This window comes from Odocoileus virginianus, unplaced genomic scaffold (genome assembly GCF_023699985.2).
Source record: "Odocoileus virginianus isolate 20LAN1187 ecotype Illinois unplaced genomic scaffold, Ovbor_1.2 Unplaced_Scaffold_32, whole genome shotgun sequence".
In the NCBI taxonomy this organism is placed as follows: domain Eukaryota; kingdom Metazoa; phylum Chordata; class Mammalia; order Artiodactyla; family Cervidae; genus Odocoileus; species Odocoileus virginianus.
Window position 1 is genome coordinate 234,067 of NW_027224294.1, and position 21,105 is coordinate 255,171.

General features: G+C 35.4%; 1 pseudogene; it reads right to left on the minus strand.

The window, feature by feature from the left end:
* Positions 1-9,087: 9,087 nt before the first annotated feature.
* On the minus strand, positions 9,088-10,000 carry LOC139033680 (olfactory receptor 4A47-like; annotated as a pseudogene).
* Positions 10,001-21,105: the final 11,105 nt, after the last annotated feature.

A 21,105-nucleotide genomic window follows, 5' to 3' on the forward strand; every position in this document is an offset into this window, starting at 1 on the left:
CCACCCGACCTGCCTCTTGAGAAATCTGTATGCAGGTCATGAAGCAACAGTTAGAACCAGACATGGAACAGACTAGTTCCTAATAGGGAAAGGAGTATGTCAAGGCTGTATATTGTCACTTTGCTTATTTAACTTATATGCAGAGTACATCATGAGAAACTCTGGGCAGGATGAAGCACAAGCTGGAATCAAGATTGCTGAGAGAAATATCAATAACTTCAGATATGCAGATTACACCACCCTTATGGCAGACTGTTAAGAAGAACTAGAGAACCTCTTGATGAAAGTGAAAGAGGAGAGTGAAAAAGTTGGCTTAAAGCTCAACATTCAGAAAAATAAGATCATGGCATCCAGTCCCATCACTTCATGGCATACAGATAGGGAAAAAGTGGAAACAGTGGCTGACTTTATATTTTGGGGGTTCAAAGTCACTGCAGATGGTGATTGGAGCCATGATATTAAAAGATGCTTACTCCTTGGGAGGAAAGCTGTGACCAACCTAATCAGCATATTAAAAAGCAGAGACATTACTTTGCCAACAAAGGTCTGTCTAGTCAAGGTTATGGTTTTTCCAGTGGTCATGTATGAATGATAGGAAAGATTGAAGGTGGGAGAAGGGGATGACAATGAGTTGATTGGATCACATCACCAACTGAATGGACATGAGTTTGTATAAATTCCAGGATTGGTGATGGACAGGGAGGCCAGGCCTGCTGCAGTCCATGGGGTCGTATGGAGTCAGACATGACTGAGTGACTGAAATGAACTGAATTGAAGTAGTTAAAGGATGTTGTTGTTCAGTTCCTAAGTCAGGTCTGACTCTTTGTTAACCCATGAACTGTAGCACTCCAGGCCTCTCCGTCCTTCACTATATCCCCGAATTTGCTCAGTCTCATTTCCATTGAGTCAGTGGTGCCATCCAACCATCTTATCCTCTGTCATCCCCTTCTCCTCCTGCCCTCAACCCTTCCCAGCATCAGGGTCTTTTCCAATGAATCGGTTCTTCACATCAGGTGGACAAAGTATTGGAGCTTCAGTTTCAGCATCAGTCTTTCCAGTGAATATTCAGGGTTGATTTCCTTTACTGTTTTGGTCTCATTTCTGTCCAAGGGACTCTCAAGAGTCTTCTCCAACACCACAATTCAAAAGCATCAATTCTTGGGTGCTCAGCCTTCTTTAAGGGCCAACTCTCACTCCATACATGACTACTGGAAAAACCATAGCTTTGACTCTTAAGAATATTTGTTAGAAAAGTGATGGCTCTGCTTTTTCATACACTCTCTAGCTTTGTCATAGCTTTCCTTCCAATGAGCAAGCTTCTTCTAGTTTCATGGCTGCAGTCACCATCTGCAGTGATCTTAGAGCCCAAGAATGAATGAAATGAAATGAAATCTGTCATGCTTTCACTTTTCCCCTTTCTGTTTGCAATGAAGTGATGGGACTAGATGCCATGATCTGAGTTTTGTTTTTTGTTTGTTTGTTTGTTTTGTTTTTAATGTTGAAATTAAAGCAAGGGTTTTCATTCTCTTATTTCACCCTTATCAAAAGGCTCCTTAGTTGAAGGATATGCAAAATAATGATACAAATATGAAATCAAAAGAAAAAGTAAAATGGTGAAGGAGGATGAAAAATTTAGGCTTATTAAAATGTGTTTCAACTTAAAAGATCAGCAATTTAAAGTAATCAGGCATACATACATTACCACATGTAAACTTCATGGTAATCACAAAAAAAAGTCTCAACAGCTACACACGCTCATAAAAGAAAAGACAAAGTAACCCAAAGAGATAGTCATCAGGGACTTCCTTGGTGGTCCAGTGGTTAAGAATCTGCCTTGTAATGTAAGGGACATGGTTTTTTACCCCTGGTCTGGAAACTAAGATCTCACCTGCCAAGGAGCAAATGAGCCACAACTAGAAGAGCTGTGCACCTCACAATAGAAGATCTTGCATGAGGTGACAGAGATCCTGTGTACCACAACTAAGACCCAACACAATCAAATAAATCAATAATTTCTTAAAAAAAAAAAGACAGCCATCAAATCATAAGGGAAGAAAGTAAACAAAGAATAAAGGAACAAGATGAACTACATAGATTAAATAATATCTACAAGTTTCTCATTCAGTGTGTTCCTATTTAAAATCCAAAACTTCCTCAGAGAGAGCAGAGCATAGTGTCAAATAATGGTTGCTCCAGAGCTGCACTGTCTGTGTTGGAATCCCAACATCACCACTTGCGATCTAGGGGACCTTGGGCAATTAAATACATTTCTCAGTTTCTTCATTATTGAAATGGGGAAGCCAATAGTGCCTGCCTCTTAGGGTTATTTCTGTATTTTGCAAGTAAATTACCTAAAATTCTCATTGGCATTTCCTAAAGGTCAATAAATAGTGGTGATTATCAATGTTTGGGAATGCTTCACATGAACACTGCAACAAATTTCGTCAATTTGATAATTGTTATAAATCCAGTCAAGGATACGAAAGAATATTATGCCTATAACTCATGGGTCTCTATTTGAGCATAAGGTAAGATTGTCTGCCTTAGGAATTATTTTATTATACATGAGTATAATATTTATATGTGATATAATGTATTTTGACCTACAGCAAGCAGAGTGAAAGATTTAAAAAGTACAAAATGAAAGAAAAGAAGGAAAACAGAGTACATTTTAATAAAGCAAAGAAAACAAAATTCAGAAAGAAAAAAAAAAGATGACAATTGTTTCTTCAGAGATCCTTTGTCTGATGGTAAGAATGATGCTAAACAAAAGGAAATAGTCATACTGTGATAGATACGGACCCAAAATTTCAAATCATTCACTGCTGGGAATCACAGAATCATTAAACCTCACATGTAGCCAGGATGATTCTATCCACATAATTTTGGTGAGAGATGGGAGTTGGAAAAACAGGTACCAGAAAATTTGCACTTTTTTGAAGCCAGATGTAATGAACATTCTGCATACTGTATTCACATTATTGCTACTGTTTGATGAAAGATCCAATCACTGTTGAAGCTATAGATTGATAAGGCCCATCTGTCAAAGGCCATGAGGGCATTAGGTAGTCTGTATCCAGCTACTGGAGATGGCAAGAGCAAACATCTCAGAAGGAGGGGAGGGTGACAGAGGATGAGATAGTTGGAGGGTATCACCAATTCAATGGACATGAACTTGAGTAAACTTCAGGAGATGGTGAGGGGCAGGGAGTCCTGGTGTGCTGTAGAGAGTCAGACGTGGTTTGGCAACTGAACAACAAGAGCAACAACAACAACCAAGTACTTTATTCACACCTTATTTTCTGCAAGATCCACTCAATAATTATCAATGTTGGATTATACCAGAATAAATCACCTACTAGTTGAATATTTTACATTTAAAAATTAGGTACATAAACTATTCTCTAACTTTTAAGGCATCAAAATCTTGATACTATAAAAGTTGAAACATCATACAGCTAGATTTTCAACTTAATCCAGTCAGCTAACATTTCCTTATTAAAAATATACATAATTTAAGTGTTACTTATGTGCATGTGCTCAGTCCCTTCAGTAGTATCTGACTATGTGCGACCCTAGGGGACTGTAGCCATCCAGGCTCCTCGGTTCATGGGATTCCCCAGGAAAGAATACCAGAGTGGATCGCCATGCCCTCCTCCTGTGCATCTTCTCAACTCAGGGATTGAATCCACCTCCTGCATTTCAAGTGGGCTATTTACTGTGTGAGGCACCAGGGAAGCCCCACTTAAGAAAATGAGATTTTCCAGGCAAGAATCCTGGAATGAGTTGCCATTTCTTTCTCCAAGGGATCTTCCTGACTCAAGGATTGAACCCAGGTCTCCTGCATTGCAGGTAGACTCTTTACCATCTGAACCATCAAGGTCGCAATTACACTTTTATGGTAAGCAAGGTATGTTCTTGAATATGGGTTTCTTAATGCATAGGTGCAAACATGGCTGTTGTCATAATTTTAAAAGAGCCACATACAAAGGCTCATATCAAGTTATCAGAACAGAATAGGTATATATTTCTATTTTAACAAACTTAGTATGATACATAAATTTAAATTATCTAATTTAAAGATCACAAAGTGATTGTAAAAATTAACATATACATTAAAATATAATAGTCCACTAACCAAGATTACCAGTCCATTAGTTTATTTGTAATATATTACATGTTTTTCCTTTTTATTTGGCAAACTGGGCAATGAACATCTTTCAAGTTTTAATCATAAGCCAAATATATTTTGTATATTTTAGTAAGTTGCTGTGTTTTGTTAGTTTAATTTTATCAATTCATACTTACTTCAATGAAAATGTATGTTCTTTTAGACCTTAACTATGTTTAAATATACCACATGAATTTTAAATGAGTATCCCTTGTTGATTGTCTCAAGAACTTATCTGTTGGGGTTGTTCCTTTGTCTTTAAAAAGCATTGGTTCTTTCAATGAGGGTAAATGAAGCAGTGACAGACTTTACTTTCTTGGGCTCAAAATCACTGTGGACAGTGACTGCAGCCATGAAATTAAAAGACACTTGCTCCTTGGAAGGAAAGCTATGACAAAACTAGACAGCATATTAAAAAGCAGAGACATCACTTTGCTGACAAAAGTCATATAGTCAAAGCTATGGTTTTTCCAGTAGTCATGTACAGATGTGAGAGCTGGACCATAAAGAAAACTGAGCACCAAAGAATTGATGCTTTCGAATTGTGGTGCTAGAGAAGACTCTTGAGAGTCACTTGGACATAAAGAGATCAAGTCAATCTTAGAGGAAATCAACCCCAAATATTCATTGGAAGCACTGATGCTGAAACTGAAGCTCCAGTACATCGACTACCTTATGTGAAGAGCCAACTCATTGGAAAACACCCTGAAGCTGGGAAAGATGAAGGCAAAGGAGACCAGGGCAGCAGAGGATGAAATCTTTAGATATCACTGACTCAATGGGCATGAAGTTGGGTAAACTCCTCTGGGATATAGTGAGGGATAGGGAAGCATGGTGGGCTGCAGTCCATGGATTCACAAAGAGTAGGACATGACTTTGTGACTAAACAACAATAACAACTGTGGATACTTCAAGAATCTATGTGTGACCACAGAATACATAATAAAATATGGCTGAGCAGTAAATCTAGAAATAGTTTCAAGTGGCCAAATTTTCTGTATTTCCTTACAGGCTATCCATCACCTCAGTCTTTCACATAAATGGAAGTATCTGACATGGATGGCTAGAATTTGAAGACTTAAATGCAACATAAATATTTCCTTGCAAAAAAAATAGCTGAATATTATCATCCACTGTAAACTTAATTTTGAGCTGACATGCTCTTCCATTTCACATGGGGAGATAAATGGCCTAAGTTATGGGTTTACACTGACTCATGGACAGTGAAAACAGGTTTGACAAACTATTGAAGGAAAGGGAAAATTGGAAGAATGGATGAAAGAGCAATCTAGAGAAGCTGTATGCGGATGGGTCACACAGAATGGGCCAAAAGCAAAGGTGTCTATTTATCATATACAGTTTCTTTCAGAGAGAATCCACCCAAGAGAAAATGCTCAAAAATCTGGTTGACAAGATGACCTGTCATATATTTGTTAGTCTTTTTACCCACTTTTGTGGTCCTTGTGGGAGAGATGAATGTTCTACATAGGCCCAGTGTGCAATAGGATTTACCTTTCACCAATCTAGATCTGATACTATCTCTGCTGAATGTCCAAAATTCCATTAATAAAGTCCATCACTGACCCCTTAATAGGGCACAGTTCTCTAGAGAAATCAGTCAAAATTCTGTGGCAGCTTACTCTTTTGAAACTCCTCAACTTGGAGAAGAAGCATCCTGTCATCATATACTTGCAGTAAATATGCATCTTTTCTACCTGTAATGCATCAGTTGACTTTGTTATTCATGGAATAGGATCTGTGGTCCTTTATCACGGTACTTCTCTCATCATCATCTCTAACCAGAATAAAGGTTTTTATGGTAAATAAATAAAGCAAATCACTCACCCTCATAGAATTCACTGATGTGATCATGTTATCCATCACTTAAAAGCATTAGCTGAATAGAATAGTGGTGTTGCCTACTGAAAACTAATTTACAGTGCATCTGGGAGACTCTACCTGGAAAGTTTGGAAGGTTTTTTTGTTTGTTTGTTTGTTTTTATGTTTAGCATATATTATGTGCTCAGTAAACTTTACTTATCTTATATGTTATATCATGCATATTCATGAGAAAATATGCAATATATGTTTTATTCAGAAGAGAAAAACAAGATCTTGAAACATCATTCTCATCAAGATAAATATGTGGAATCACAACATTCTAAATATATTTTTATGAGAAGCATTAAATTTTGACAAAGGATGCTAAAATTTATATTTAAATGGAAATATCTAGGAACTACAAAAAGTTTCTGAAGAAGGTGAATAATTAGGAGACACTACCCTTGCCAGGAATAAATATACCTTAAAAGTCCTTGACTCCTGGAATATGTCAGTGCTAGGGGAATCCAACACAGAAGGGGGAAAGAGAGGAGGAGAAAAAAAGAAGTAGAAAGATAAGGAGAAATGACACCAAAATTGAACCTTTTGGCTGGTGTGAAACCTGACATACTAAATATACATTTTTCAAATTACTATTGAATTAAATAAATTATGTTGGTGTGTGCATGTGTGCTCACTTGCTTCAGTCATGTCTGACACTTTGCAACCCCATGAACTGTAGCCCATGAGCTCCTTCTGTCCATGGGATTTTCAAGGCAAGAATATTGGAGTGGGTTGCCATTTCCTTCTCCAATAATGTTGGTAGATTGTTTTGTCTGTTTAAGGAAAATATGCTTAGATATTTCCTCATTACAAGCAAGAATAAATTCTAGATGGATTAAAAAATTAAATATTTTGACAACATATTTTTTAAAATTAGGTTAAAATTTAGAAAGTCAGTGAAAGGAAATAAAAATATCCAAGTAATCAAAGGGTAAGAAAATATTAAATTATGACATATTTATTTAAAGCACAAGAAATTGTAATAACAAAATGAATCTTTGTAGCCCATGTCAAAGAAGAGTTAATATTTGTAGCAAATACATATAAATATATATATATCAATTAAACTTTATCAATAACAATTCTCACCCTGATAGATCATAAATTCAAGGATACTTATAACTGGCAAAGTTTATGTGTGGACATTACATCCCATACATATTTCAAAAAACAGAAAATACAAACACAAGTAATGTTCCCTCAGTTCACAGAGCTTGTTGATCAGTGAACATAGACAATTAACAAAGATTCTGATCTCATCATTTGAAATAAATACACAGATTTGAAAATTAACTTCTGCTTTTACAGAATAACATGAAATGGGTAGTCTAAACAACAAATATTTATTTTTCACAGTTTCGGAGGCCCAGATCCAAGCTTAAGCTGCAGCAGACTTGATATCTGGTGAGGTCCCCTTCTTGGCTCATAGGCAGCCATCTTTGCTCTGCCCTCACATGACAGAAGGGTCTCATGAGCTCACTGGGGTTGGTCTCTTTTTCAACAACTTTAATCTCATGCACGATAGCTTCACCTTCATGACCTACTCATTTCCCACAGGGCCTATTTCCAAATAATCACTACATTGTAAAGGATTTAAAGTAGGAATCTGGAGAAAGAAAAAACATTCAACTCTATAGGAACATTCCAAAGAGGGAGAATGAATTTCATATTCAGATCAACTCAAATGTTTGACATTGCTTGATGAATGGTGTTACACTGGGGAAGACATAAAGATAGCAACAACAAAAAGTTCCATGTAATGACAGTAAGGATAAACATAAGAATATAAAGTTTGCATATAGCACAATTTCCTATGAAAAGCCTCAATTGCCTCATAGCTTTACCCGCATGAATCCAGACTAAACAAGAGAGACAGAAACAAATTAATTTCTTTAACTACATGCTTCCAACATATTATAGGCAGATAATGTTTAGTTTCAAGCCTGATCCAGAAAGACTGAGAGGATATCATGCGTGATGTCTCTGTCAAATAAAACACTTTATTCTGAACTATTACTTCCTAATGATTTGTATTTCATTAATAAAAGACATAAAAGTGGCTTGTATTGTCAGTATCTGTCTTGCCAATGATATCACCCAAATTCTGTTGTCAAATTCTGTACTGCATATTTGAAGCTCATAGATTATGGATTATGCTAACTTTACCTGTAAAGGGCAGAGTCTGGGTCTTTAAAAAAATGAAACACAATAAGCAAAGTTGGAGATGTGAATAATGAAAAATAGCAGAAGTATGATAAGATATTCTGAACTATCTGGAAAGTGAATGCATCACATTTATGAAAATATAACACCAAATGAAGCTGTTCCACTTGAGAAGATGCTATGATTTCCCAACCAGAAAAATTAGTATGATTCAATTATTTTTCTGTGTATATATCTCATTCATTCAGATTATTTTTATATATTCATCCTCTTTATAATTAGCATTGTAACTCTGAAACATTCTTCTTCTCCAACATTAACATGCTAAACATATGGACAAAAAAAATAAGTGTCTGCAGATAAAAAATGAGACATATACCTCAAATATTAATATGAATGGTCTTTATGTGGGGAAGAGTATTCCAAGGTTTTGTCTTATTTTATTTTTCTCAAATTTGCATTGAGTCCTACAATTCTGAAAGAATTCATTATTGGAGAGAAAAACATAAGAATATCTTCCACTAAAAAATTAAATTTACACTTTTGATTACAATTTAACTCATCATAAAAACATAAGCCTATACTCTCAATAGAGAGATTTTACACCAAAAACTAAAAACATTTCCTAAGAAATTTAACAATCATAAAAATATATTTTAAACAAAATAGTATGAACCAGGAAATTATGAAAATCTTAAAAGTGTCATTTGATCGTTGGAAACATTAACAGAATAAACACTTTCATCATGTCCAATATATTAGAATTGTGGAGAAATTTACTACAGTTAAATAGTCACACATGACTTTCCTGGAAAGAGCAAATCTTCCGGGAAAATAGGTAATATGTTTCCCTGCTGCCTGCCTTATTTTCATTTTCTGATCCAGAGCTTTTTCATGGCATTTTGCATCTCTCCATTTCTCAGAGTATAGATCAGAGGGTTCAACATAGGGGTGACGATGGTGTAAAACACAGCCAAAGATTTGTCAATTGGTAAGGTGGAAGGAGGTCTCACATACATAAAAGTACAGGGCACAAAAAAGAGGAGCACCACAGTGACGTGGGAGCCACAGGTGGATAAGGCTTTGCGTCTCCCTTCCTGGCTAAGATTCTTCAGAGAGTGCAGAATGACCCCATAGGAGATAAGTAAGAAAGTAAAGATGACCACACAGATTGCTCCATCATTGAAAACCACAATAAGGCCAATAATGTAGGTGTCAGTGCAGGCAAGTTTTAACAAAGGGTACATGTCACACATAAAGTGGTCAATGATATTGGGGCCACAGAAGGGAAGGTTGTAAGCTAAGAGTAGTTGAATTACAGCATGTAAAAACCCACCAATCCAGGCCAACAGCAGCAGCAGAACACACACCGCTGATTCATGATTGTCACATAATGCAAGGGTTTGCAGATGGCCACATAGCGATCATAGGCCATGACCACCAGGAGTAAAATCTCAGCACCACCAAATAAATGCTCTGTAAAAAGCTGGGTCATGCAAGCTTGGAATGAAATGGTTTTCTTCTCACAGAATAAGTCTATAATCATATTTGGGGTGATGTAGTAGAATAAACAGCATCCATAAATGATAAGTAGCCAAGAAAGAAGTACATAGGGGCATCCAGGGTTGGACTGATCACCACAGTCAGGACAATGAGTAGGTTGCCCACCATTGTTACAATATAGATGAGCAAGAACACCACAAACAATACTTTCTGACCCTGGGGGCTCTGAGTGAGTCCTACAAGGATAAACTCAGTTACATTGCTCCTTTGTTCCATAGATTCTTCTCTATATTTTATTTCAGAGTTCAGGACAGAATTACTTGTAAATATAATTATTACTAGCAACTTCTTGAAATCTTAAGATAATTTGTTTATTCATTCAAGCAATTGTTATCATGCTCCAGTACTTTAACACATCATAAGATGAGCCTGATTAAAAAATCATCCATAACCTCAAGAATCTTTTACAGTAATGGAGAGGCAAGTCATTAAGAGACATACGTGGGAAAAGAACACATAATTAAATAAATTAATTGCCACAACTACCTTCCCATCTTGAAGCTAATAAAATTGTATGTATAATTAATACCTTACTTAAAAGCAAAAATTGATAAAAATCTAATAAGAAAATTAAGGCACAATTTATTCCATGTTTACATTCTGGTTAATAAAGGAAATGACTTTCTACATCCCCAGGATGGAGGATGCTGCTTAAGCAATCATTGAAATCCCAAATAGATAGATTTGAGAATTTCAAAAATTTTTATGGATTTGGGAAGATACCATTATGTAGACAGATGAAGGCAGTTTGTGGAAATGATTTATATTTTAGAGTATATACACAGAGGTAATACCTAAAACAGACCAATATCTCTAATCAATTAATAAATAAAATATATAAATAAAATATTAAAGAAAAATATAAACAGTTGGAGAGGAATACATTTAAATGGCTAACAAATATATGATAGGATGCTGAAACTCACCTGTGAACAGAAAAAATGAGAATTGAAGTAACACTGTGCTTACTACAATATTATCTTGATGTTGTGAAGACCACTCAAGGTATAAAGATGCTACATCATCCTCTAATTTTTCAGAGATCAATAAATAATGCCTAGAGGACATATCAGTTAAACCTATCATGAGATTCAGAAATAACTGCCCATTAAAATATCCCCAGATAGATACACTCAAAATGAATTTATAAGAATATTTGATGTCAGAGAAGGTAAATTTATTCTGAATCTTTATGATATGGAAATATCCAAATGAGTTTTACTGTAATAAATCAATCTCCACATATTTTAGTAGTCACGAAGGATCCCTAAAATATCTGATTAAGACAAACACATAGAAAACATTTTAAATGACTGAATTCTCACATCACCAGCGAACTCTTGCAAAGTGTAAAGCCTAATTAAGAGACTAGTGCATAAATACACTTCCTGGGTTACCTGCATGAGATCTTCCTTTGAAGATCTGTTCTCTGATGCTTTCTCTCTTGTCCTTCAGGCACTGATTCTATCACCAAGAACAAAGAAAGTATGGTAAATGCAGCATCGCTGGACATTGATTGTTTCCATTAGGCAAACTTGTTCAATGCTTGTAGGAAATCCAATTCAATTCAGTCATTCAGAAAAATATTGCCTTTCAAATTGTTGCAAATTTGAAAATGAATATGTATACTGTATTACATAAGGAACTCTGAATCTTGACTGTGAACAGAAAACCAAAATACTTATTGTTCACAGGATTTGTCCTGATAACAAACGAAAGTTAAATCAACATTTTGGTTTTAGAGAAACCTCCAAATTGTGTATGACTGTTTAAATTAAAATGTTGCTGTTCATGTTTTATACAATTAAAATTGAAATAGTGAAATTGACTTTACAACACTTTGATTTTCAATCAGTTATTCTGTCCTATCTTCATATAGTATTATTAACTTATGGCTTTCCTGAAAGATAAAGAACAATTTTACATACATATTTTATTATATGTTGAGTCCATCATTTCAATCTGTGAAGAAGTCTGTCATGTGATTAATGGTAGAGGCAAATAACCTCTGAGTAAGAGCAAAGGCCTGCAAATATTTTATCTACATTTAATAGCAGCACATATTATTGAGTCATTCATTTGGTCCATCTCCAAGGGTGATTCTTGTCTGATTAAATTTTTGGAACCTTCATCATAATTTAGAGAGTAAGGTATCTCCAGAGATGCCACCAGGATAGTCACCATGCAGAACGGGACTTACAGAACCTGGTTCTCTGGAGGAAAATCCCTGAAGAATAACTTGACGTAAAGTAACCAAAAGGGAAAAGTTCAAACTAGACAGAAATGAAATACACAAAAACTTTCTTATTTAAATCATGACCTTCAAAATAGGCAAATCTGTTTAAGTTTACCTCTGGTCTGATTTCCAGAAGATGATGAACGTTCAATTCAGAATAAGTCATTTAAAACTTGTTTCTAATACAGAAAAAAAATTGTCACATATTTTCAGACAGGCATGTTGATAGAATCTGTGTCAGTATGGTGATGTGGAAAGAGAAAATATTTGTGTGACTAATATTCCACTCATCTCTAAATGTTCATGCAACATTCACCAAAAGAAACAATACCTTAGGCTATGACACAATTGCAGTGCATTTCAAAGGACTTAAATCATACAGGATATGCATACTATATATACATATATCCTGTATGATTATATATATAAATGCATGTGTGTATATAATGTAATTAAATAAATTGATGGCAAAGATACAAAATTTTCTAATTATTTACAAATTAAACAACACAAGCCTAAATTACCTGTGAACATTTTGAAAAAAAATTTTTCAATAGAAAGATAATGGTACACATATATATAAAAGATATCTGAAAGATATATAAGTGAGTATACATAATATATATATATAGTATACAGATAATGTATACATAGTAGACATAGTTTACATATACAATGCATATTACATATAATATATTGGTACATGCATGCATGCCTGCTTGCTCAGTCACTTCAGTCATTTTCAACTCTTTACAGACCTATGAACTGTACCCTGCCAGGTGCCTCTGTCCATGGGATTCTCAGGCAACAAGACTAGAGTCATTTGCCAAGCCCTCCTCCAAGAATCTTTCCAACCCAGGGATCAAACTCATGTCTCCTACATTGTAGGCAGATTCTTCACTGCTGAGCCGCTGGAGAAGCCCCGCATATAAGTATAAATATGCATAAAGTACCTGGATACAGCTAAAGGAGTGCTAAAACATACATTTATCTTGTTAAATGCAAGTTTTAGAAGACAAGATATTTTATAAGGAATGAACTATCATCTTGAGCTACTATCTCAAGAACCAAGAAGAAGGAAAGGAAAATAAACCCTGACATCATTGTAGAATGAAAATGATAAATAGAAGACAGAAATCACAGAAGTAAAAGTAAGTGAAAAATTGAGAAAATACATACTACCAAGACTTAGTTCTTTAAAAGTTTAATAAAATTGATAACATCTAGAAAAACAGAAAAATTAAGAGAAAATAAAAATTTAAAATTAAGAATTAATTTTTAATTAAGAACATTAAGAAATTTTAATAAATAAAATTACAAATTAAGACAAATTAAGAGAAAGAGCAAACTCTCAGTACCAAAAATGAAGATGGGAGACTTCCCTGGTGATACAGTGGTTAAGACTTCACCGTCCAGTGCAAGCAGTACAGGTTCAGTCCGTGGTCAGAGGGTTGAGACCCCACATGCCTCTAGGCCAAAAGAACAAAGCAAAACAGAAACAATATTGCAATAAACTCAATAAAAACTTTAAAATGGTGCTCAAAAAGGGTCTTTAAAAAAGGAAAATAAGATCATCACTGCAGAGTTGACAGATCTTAAAAAACAAAAAAAAGGATATTACATATTAAATTGTGGCAATGCACTTGTAAACTAAAAGAAAATGGAAAACTGCTACAGGGAACATAATAGTCTAAACACACACAAAAATTCATTAAAAACTGGAATAATCTAATACTTAAGTAAAGTTTTTAGAATCCTTCCCTTTTCAAAAGAAAACTTAATTCTCATATAGTTTTATCAATAACTCTATATAACAATGAATCAAAAAAAAATAGAACCAATCTTAAACACCTTGAGAGATGAAAAATAATTAATATTAATTTATAAATCATTTTATACATCCAGCATGACCTTCATAAAAGACAAAGCAAGGGCATCACAAGGAAAGGAATCAGATTAATCTCACAAATTAACAAAGACACAGAATTCTGAACACAATATTTACTTTGGTTCTTTTGGATACCTTCTCTTCTGTCTCCTGCATTGGCAGGTGGGTTCTTTACCACTAGTGCCACCTGGGAAGCTAGCAAAAAAAATTGAATTTTTGAAATTTTTGCTGAAAGAGTTTATGTCCATGTCTTGAAAGTGCTCAGTCTAGGGATAATCATGTCCCACTACTGAAGCAAAATATTCTTCAATATTGAACTCAATGCACTGGACCCTTGAAATCTGAGGGTTTTCACTAAGATAGACACTATTTCTGGCCCAGTGGGTAAGCACTAAGCATTCTTCTCTCTAATTCGTCTGGCTATGTCTTTGTCCAGGCTCAGGAACTTACCTCAGATGCATGCACCAGTCAGTACACTGATAAGTAGTTGAAGGGAGCCCTTGGCATTTCTCCAGCATTTCTTCCCTCAGTCTCTCATTTTCTCTCTCCCTCTGCTTCTGCATCTCCATTTCCCTATGCCCTCACCACAGTCTTGCCACCCAGGTTTGTAGGTGTATCTCCTGCAGTACTGTACTCTGAGTATTCTGGCTGTCTTAATGATCTCAGACCCTCAACTGCGCCTACACAACTCAGGAAGTCTACCAGGATTATTTGAGGGGTCCCTCTCTGAATCACAGATGGAAACTTTTAGAGGTAATAAATGTGAAAAATCCTAGGGCTCAGCCTCTCTGTGTCCCGTCTGTCACTGATCACTGTTGTTTCTGACATCTAGTATCTTAAAAATAGCTATTTCATATTTTTCTGCTTTGCTTGTTTTTTCAATAACTTTATGTGGATATCCACAGCAGCTTATTCATAATTTCAAATAACTGGAAACAGTGAAAACATCTCTTAATTAAGAGAAGAATAAATGAACTGTGATACACCCCTAAAACGCACTATTGTGTGTCTGTGCTACTTCAGTCGTGTCTGACTGCATGTGACCCAATGAACTGTAGTCTGCCAGGCTCCTCTGTCCATGGGATTCCTCAGAAGAACATTGGAGTGGTTTTCCATTTCCCACTCCAGGAGATCTTCTTGACATAGGGCTTAAACCTGCCTCTCATGTCTCCTGCGTTGGCAAATGGATTCTTTACCACTAGTGCCACCTGGGAGGCCCAAAATGGACTACTACTCAGAAATAAAATTAACAGGCCTCTGATAGACACAATATTATGCATAAATCTCAAATGCATAATACTAAAAGCAAAAAGTCATATATAAAGACTGCATAATAGACATGCTCTTACATACAGAAAATACTAAATATTGAGACTAAAACTGCTAGAACTAATTAAAAAATTTAACAAAGTTGCAGGATACAAAATCAATACACACAAATAGCTGAATTTACATATACTAACAATGTGTTATCCAAAATAGAAATTAAGAAATTAATTTCATATACAATAGCATCAAAAAGGATAAAACACTTAGGAATAAATTTAACCAAGAATATTTGCACACTAAAATTAGCTCTTTAATGAAAGAACTGAATAAACATGAGTGGTAAGATATCTATGTTCATTAATTGTAAGAATAAGTATTGTTAAAATGAACACAATAGGAAAATCACTTCATGGTTTCAACACACACCCAATGACATTTTTAACAGAAATAAAAAAATCATCATAAAATTCATGACTCTAATAGTCAAAGAAATTTGAGAAAGTAGCATAAAGCTGAAGACATCTCACTTTCTAATTTCAAAATATATTACAAAATACACTAATTAAAACAGTATGGTACTGACATAAAAACAGACACGTAGACCAATGAACAGAATAGAAAGTCTGGGGAAAAAAATGCATATATCATTAACTTACTTTTGAAAAGGGAGCCAAGAGTAAAATATATGGAAAAGAAAATATCTTCATTGAGTTGGTAAAACTGGATACCTGTTTGACAAAGTATGAAATTAGAACTTTGTTGTGTTTTGAATATTTGTGTCGTGTAAAAATATTGAGAAGCCTTTGGGAAATGACCAGATAATAAGGGCAGAGTCTGAATGAGTGAATTTCATGGACTTATGAAAAAGGAATTTTGGTAAGGATGGTGAACATTTTTGGAAACCTATACACTATTTTAGGGAATATAAATTGGTGCAGTTCAGTTCAGTTCAGTGGCTCAGTTGTGTCCGACTCTTTGCAATCCCATGAGCTGCAGCACGCCAGGACTCCCTGTCCAACACAACTCCTGAAGCCCACCCAAACTCGTGTCCATTGAGTCGATGATGCCAACCAGCAATCTTATCCTCTACTGCCCCCTTCTCTTCCTGCCCTCAATCTTTCCCAGCATCAGGGTCCTTTCAAAATGAGTCAGCTCTTCGCATAAGGTGGCCGAAGTATTGGAATTTCAGTTTCAAAATCAGTCCTACCAATGAACACCCAAGACTGATCTCCTTTAGGATGGACTGATTGGATTTCCTCACAGTCCAAGGGACTCTCAAGAGTCTTCTCCAACACCAAAGTTCAAAAGCATCAATTCTTTGGTGCTCAGCTTTCTTTATAGTCCAACTCTATTTCTCCCAAGCGTGTCAAAGGACACTGGAGTTTTTATCCTTTCTAGTCACATTTATCATTGTCTTAGAATTGGAATGTGCCCAAGGCTGATTCTTGCTTAATTAAATTCACTGTGATTTTCCAGTAAATTTTAATAGTGTTTCTATATGTAAAGATACTATTAGATCACATCTCAGAATTAGGGACAGGAAGATGAAACATGAAACATGGGGCAAAAAGACAGCTTGAGAACCATGTTGAGACTATTGGCAGTCAAGAACAAAATATTAGCCCAATCATTTTGTTTCAGTGAACATTAATCTATCATATATTTCCCCTCTTGCCACAGCAAGTTTATCCTCTCTTTTTATTTATAGTTTACTTTATATTGCCTACATGTTGACATCATATACAAAAATTTTATCATCAAATCATATACAATGATTAATTTTATCCAATTATTAGCTTTCTTTTAATTTAAAATACCTATTTTATTATACAAGAGCTTCCCTGGTGGCTCAGTGGTAAAGAGTCTGCCTGCCAATACAGGAGACATGGATTTGATCTCTGGGTTGGGAAGATCCCATTGGAGAAGGCAATAGTATTCTAGTACTCTAGTATTCTTGCCTGGGAGATCCCATAGACAAAGGAACTTAGCGGGCTAAAGTCCATGGGGCACAAAGAGTCAGAAACAGCTGAACAGGCTTGCAATGCACAGCATTTTATTACACAAACTATGCTATGGGTTCAGTTCAGTTCAGTTCAGTCGCTCAGTCGTGTCTGACTCTTTGTGTCCCATGAACCGCAACATGCCAGGCCTCCCTGTCCATCACCATCTCTCGGAGCCTACCCAAACTCATATCCATTGAGTGGGTGATGCCATCCAACCATCTCATCCTCTGTTGTCTCCTTCTCTTCCTGCCCTTAATCTTTCCCAGCATCAGGGTCTTTTCAAATGAGTCAGCTCTTCCCATCAGGTGGCCAAAGTATTGGAGTTTCAGCTTCAACATCAGTCCTTCCAATGAATATTCAGGACTTATTTTCTTTAGGACTGAGTGGTTTGATTTCCTTGCAGTCCAAGGGACAGTCAAGAGTCTTTTCCAATGCCACAGTTCAAAAGGATCAATTCTTTGGCGCTCGGCTTTCTTTATAGTCCAACTCTCACATCCACACATAACTACTGGAAAAATCATAGCCTTGAAGATGGATCTTCGTTGGCAAAGTTTGTCTCTGCTTTTTAATATGCTGTCTAGGTTGGTCATAATTTTCCTTCCAAGTAGTAAGCGTCTTTTAATTTAAGGGTTGCAATCACCATCTGCAGTGATTTTGGAGCCCAGAAAAATAAAGTCTGACACTGTTTCCACTGTTTCCCCATCTATTTGCCATGAAGTGATGGGACTGGGTGCCACAATCTTAGTTTTCTGAATGTTGAGCTTTAAGCCAACTTTTTCACTCTCCTCTTTCACTTTCATCAAGAGGCTCTTTAGTTCCTTCTTCACTTTCTGCCATGAGGGTGGTGTTATCTGCATATCTGAGGTTATTGATACTTCTCCTGGCAATCTTGATTCCAGCTTGTGCTTCTTCCAGCCCAGCATTTCTCATGATGTACTCTGCATATAAGTTAAATAAGCAGGGTGACAATATACAGCCTTGACATATTCCGTGTCCTATTTGGAACGAATCTGTTGTTCCATGTCCAGTTATAACTGTTGGTTCCTGACCTGCTTATAGGTTTCTCAAGAGGGAGGTCAGGTAGTCTGGTATTCCCATCTCTTTCAGAATTTTCTACAGTTTATTGTGATCCACACGGTTAAATGCTGTGGCATAGTCAATAAAGCGGAAATAGATGGTTTTCTTGGAACTCTCTTGCTTTTTAATGATCCAGTGGATGTTGGCAATCTGAACTCTGGTTCCTTTGCCTTTTCTAAAACCAGCTTGAACATCTGGAAGTTCATAGTTCACGTTTTGCTGAAGCCTGGCTTGGAGAATTTTGACATTACTTTACTATTGTGTGAGAAGAGTGCAACTGTGTGGTAGTTTGAGCATTCTTTGAGATTGCCTTTCTTTCGGATTGAATGAAAACTGACCTTTTCCAGCCCCGTGGACACTGCTATGCTATGGCCACAGACTATGCTATGGGTAGAGACACAGCAATTAATAAAACAGGGGTCTTTTTCCAGTCCTGTGACCTCTGCTATGCTATGGCCACAAACTAAGCTTGGTTAGAGACACAGCAATTAATAAAACAGGGGAATGTACTATGTAAAACTCCTTTCCACAGAGATCTTACATTCTCATAATGGAGTCAGACAATATAAAAGGTAACAATTTAATACTTAAGCTGTAATCCTATTTAGCACTTGTAAAACAAAAAATAGAGTACTGTGACAGAAATAAGAGGGAGAATTCTACTATGAATAACATAATCATCTCTGGTATTTCCTAAAAGATGATGTTGAATCTGATATACAAAAGATAAGAAGTGACTGCCATCAGCACAGTTACCGACAGTAAAATTATGTAAACATTTACTAAGTAAAATAATCTTACTTCAGACATCTCTTGTCTTGATCTAAGTTTTAATGGAAATGTTTTCAATCTTTCAATGTTAAGTATAATGTGACATGTGAACTCATCATATGCCACATTTATTATGCTCAGGTACATTCCTTCAATACACTATTTATTGAGAGGTTTTTTTTTTTTTTATGAAAGGATGTTGAATTTTGATATCATCATTGACCAGCACAAAAAAGCAATTAAGACTACATTTCCCATATGGATTCCTTTTATTTGTCTTTTCTTTTCTGAATGCCATGGCTAGTAATTTCAAAACAATATTGTTGAATAATAGTGGCAAAAAGTGGGCACCCTTGACTTGTTCCTGATCTCAGAGGAAATGCTTTTACTTTTTCCATTTAATTTTACCATTGAGAATAATGTTTGCTGTCTGTTTATCCTTTATGGCCTTTATTATGTTGAGATAGGTTCCTTCTATGTCCACTTTGTGAAGAGATTTTTTTTTTTTAATCATAAGTGAGTGTTGAATTTTGTCTAAAGCTTTTTCTGCATCTATTGAGATGATCATGCAGTTTTTATCTTTCAATTTGTTAATATGGTATATCACATTGATTGATTTGCATATATTGAAGAATCCTTGGATCCATGAGATAAACCCCACTTGATCATGGTGTATATTCATTTCAATGTATTGTTTGATTCTGTTTGCTAGTATTTTGTTGCAGAGCTTTTGCATCTATATTCATCAGTGATATTGGCCTATAGTTTTTGTTTATTTGTTTGTTTGTTATGATATCTTTGTCTGGTGTTGGTATCAGGGCGATTGTGGCCTTGTAGAATGCATTTGGGAGTATCCCTCCCTCTGCAGTTTTTTGAAAGAGAAGGATAGGTGTTAGGTCTTCTTTAAGCATTTGACAGAGTCTGTCTATGAAGCAATCTAGCTCTGGGCTTTTGTTTGTTGGAAGAATTTTATCATGGTTTCAATTTCACTGTTTGGGACTGGTATATTTATATTTTCTATTTCTTCCTAATTCAGTCTTGAATGTTCTACATTTCTAAGAATTTGTCCATTTCTTCAAGATTGTCCATTTTATTGGCATATAGTTGCTCTTAAAAGTCTTTTATGATCCTATATATTTCTGCAGTGTCTGTTGTAACTTCTTTCTGCATATAATTTTATTGATTTGGGTTTTCTCCCTTCTTTTCTTGATGAGTCTGGCAACTGGCTTATCAATTTTGTTTATTTTCTTGAAGAACCATCTTTTAGTTTTATTGATCTTTGCTGTTTGCTTCATTTCTTTTTCATTTATTTTTGCTCTGATTTTCATTATTTCTTCTCTTCTACTAACTTTGAGTTTTTTTAAACTGTAATTGTTTGCAGATGACATGATCCTCTACATAGAAAACTTGATAGTTGCCACCAGAAAGCTACTAGAGCTAATCATTGAACTTGGTAAAGCCATAGAATACAAAATTAATACACAATAATCACTTATATTCCTATATACTAACAATGGAAAATCAGGGACAGAAATTAAGGAAACAATACTCTCACTACTGCAACAACAACAAAAATAAAATACAATGAAACATCTAGGAATAAATTACCTAAAGAGACAAAAGACCTGTATGCAGAAAACTATAAGATGCTGATGAAAGAAATCAAAGATGACACAAACAGATGGAGAGATATATCATGTTCTTGTGAAAATAACTATACTACCCAAAGAAATCTTCAGATTCAGTACAATCCCTGTGAAATGACAAATGACATTTTCCACAGAACTATAATAAAAAATAATGTGCAATATGAATGCAAACACAAAAAATCACAAATAGCCAAAGCAATCTTGAGAAAGAAAGACAGACAGAGCTGGAGGAATCAGGTTACCTGAATTTAGGCTATACTATAAAGCTACAGTAATCAAGACAGTATGGTATTTGTCTAAAAACAGAAATACAATTCAGTGGAACAGATTGAAAATCCAGAGATAAACCCACATATCTAAAGACACCTTATCTTTGACAAAGGAAGTAAGAATATAGAAAGGGGAAAAGGCAGCCTCTTCAATAAGTGGTG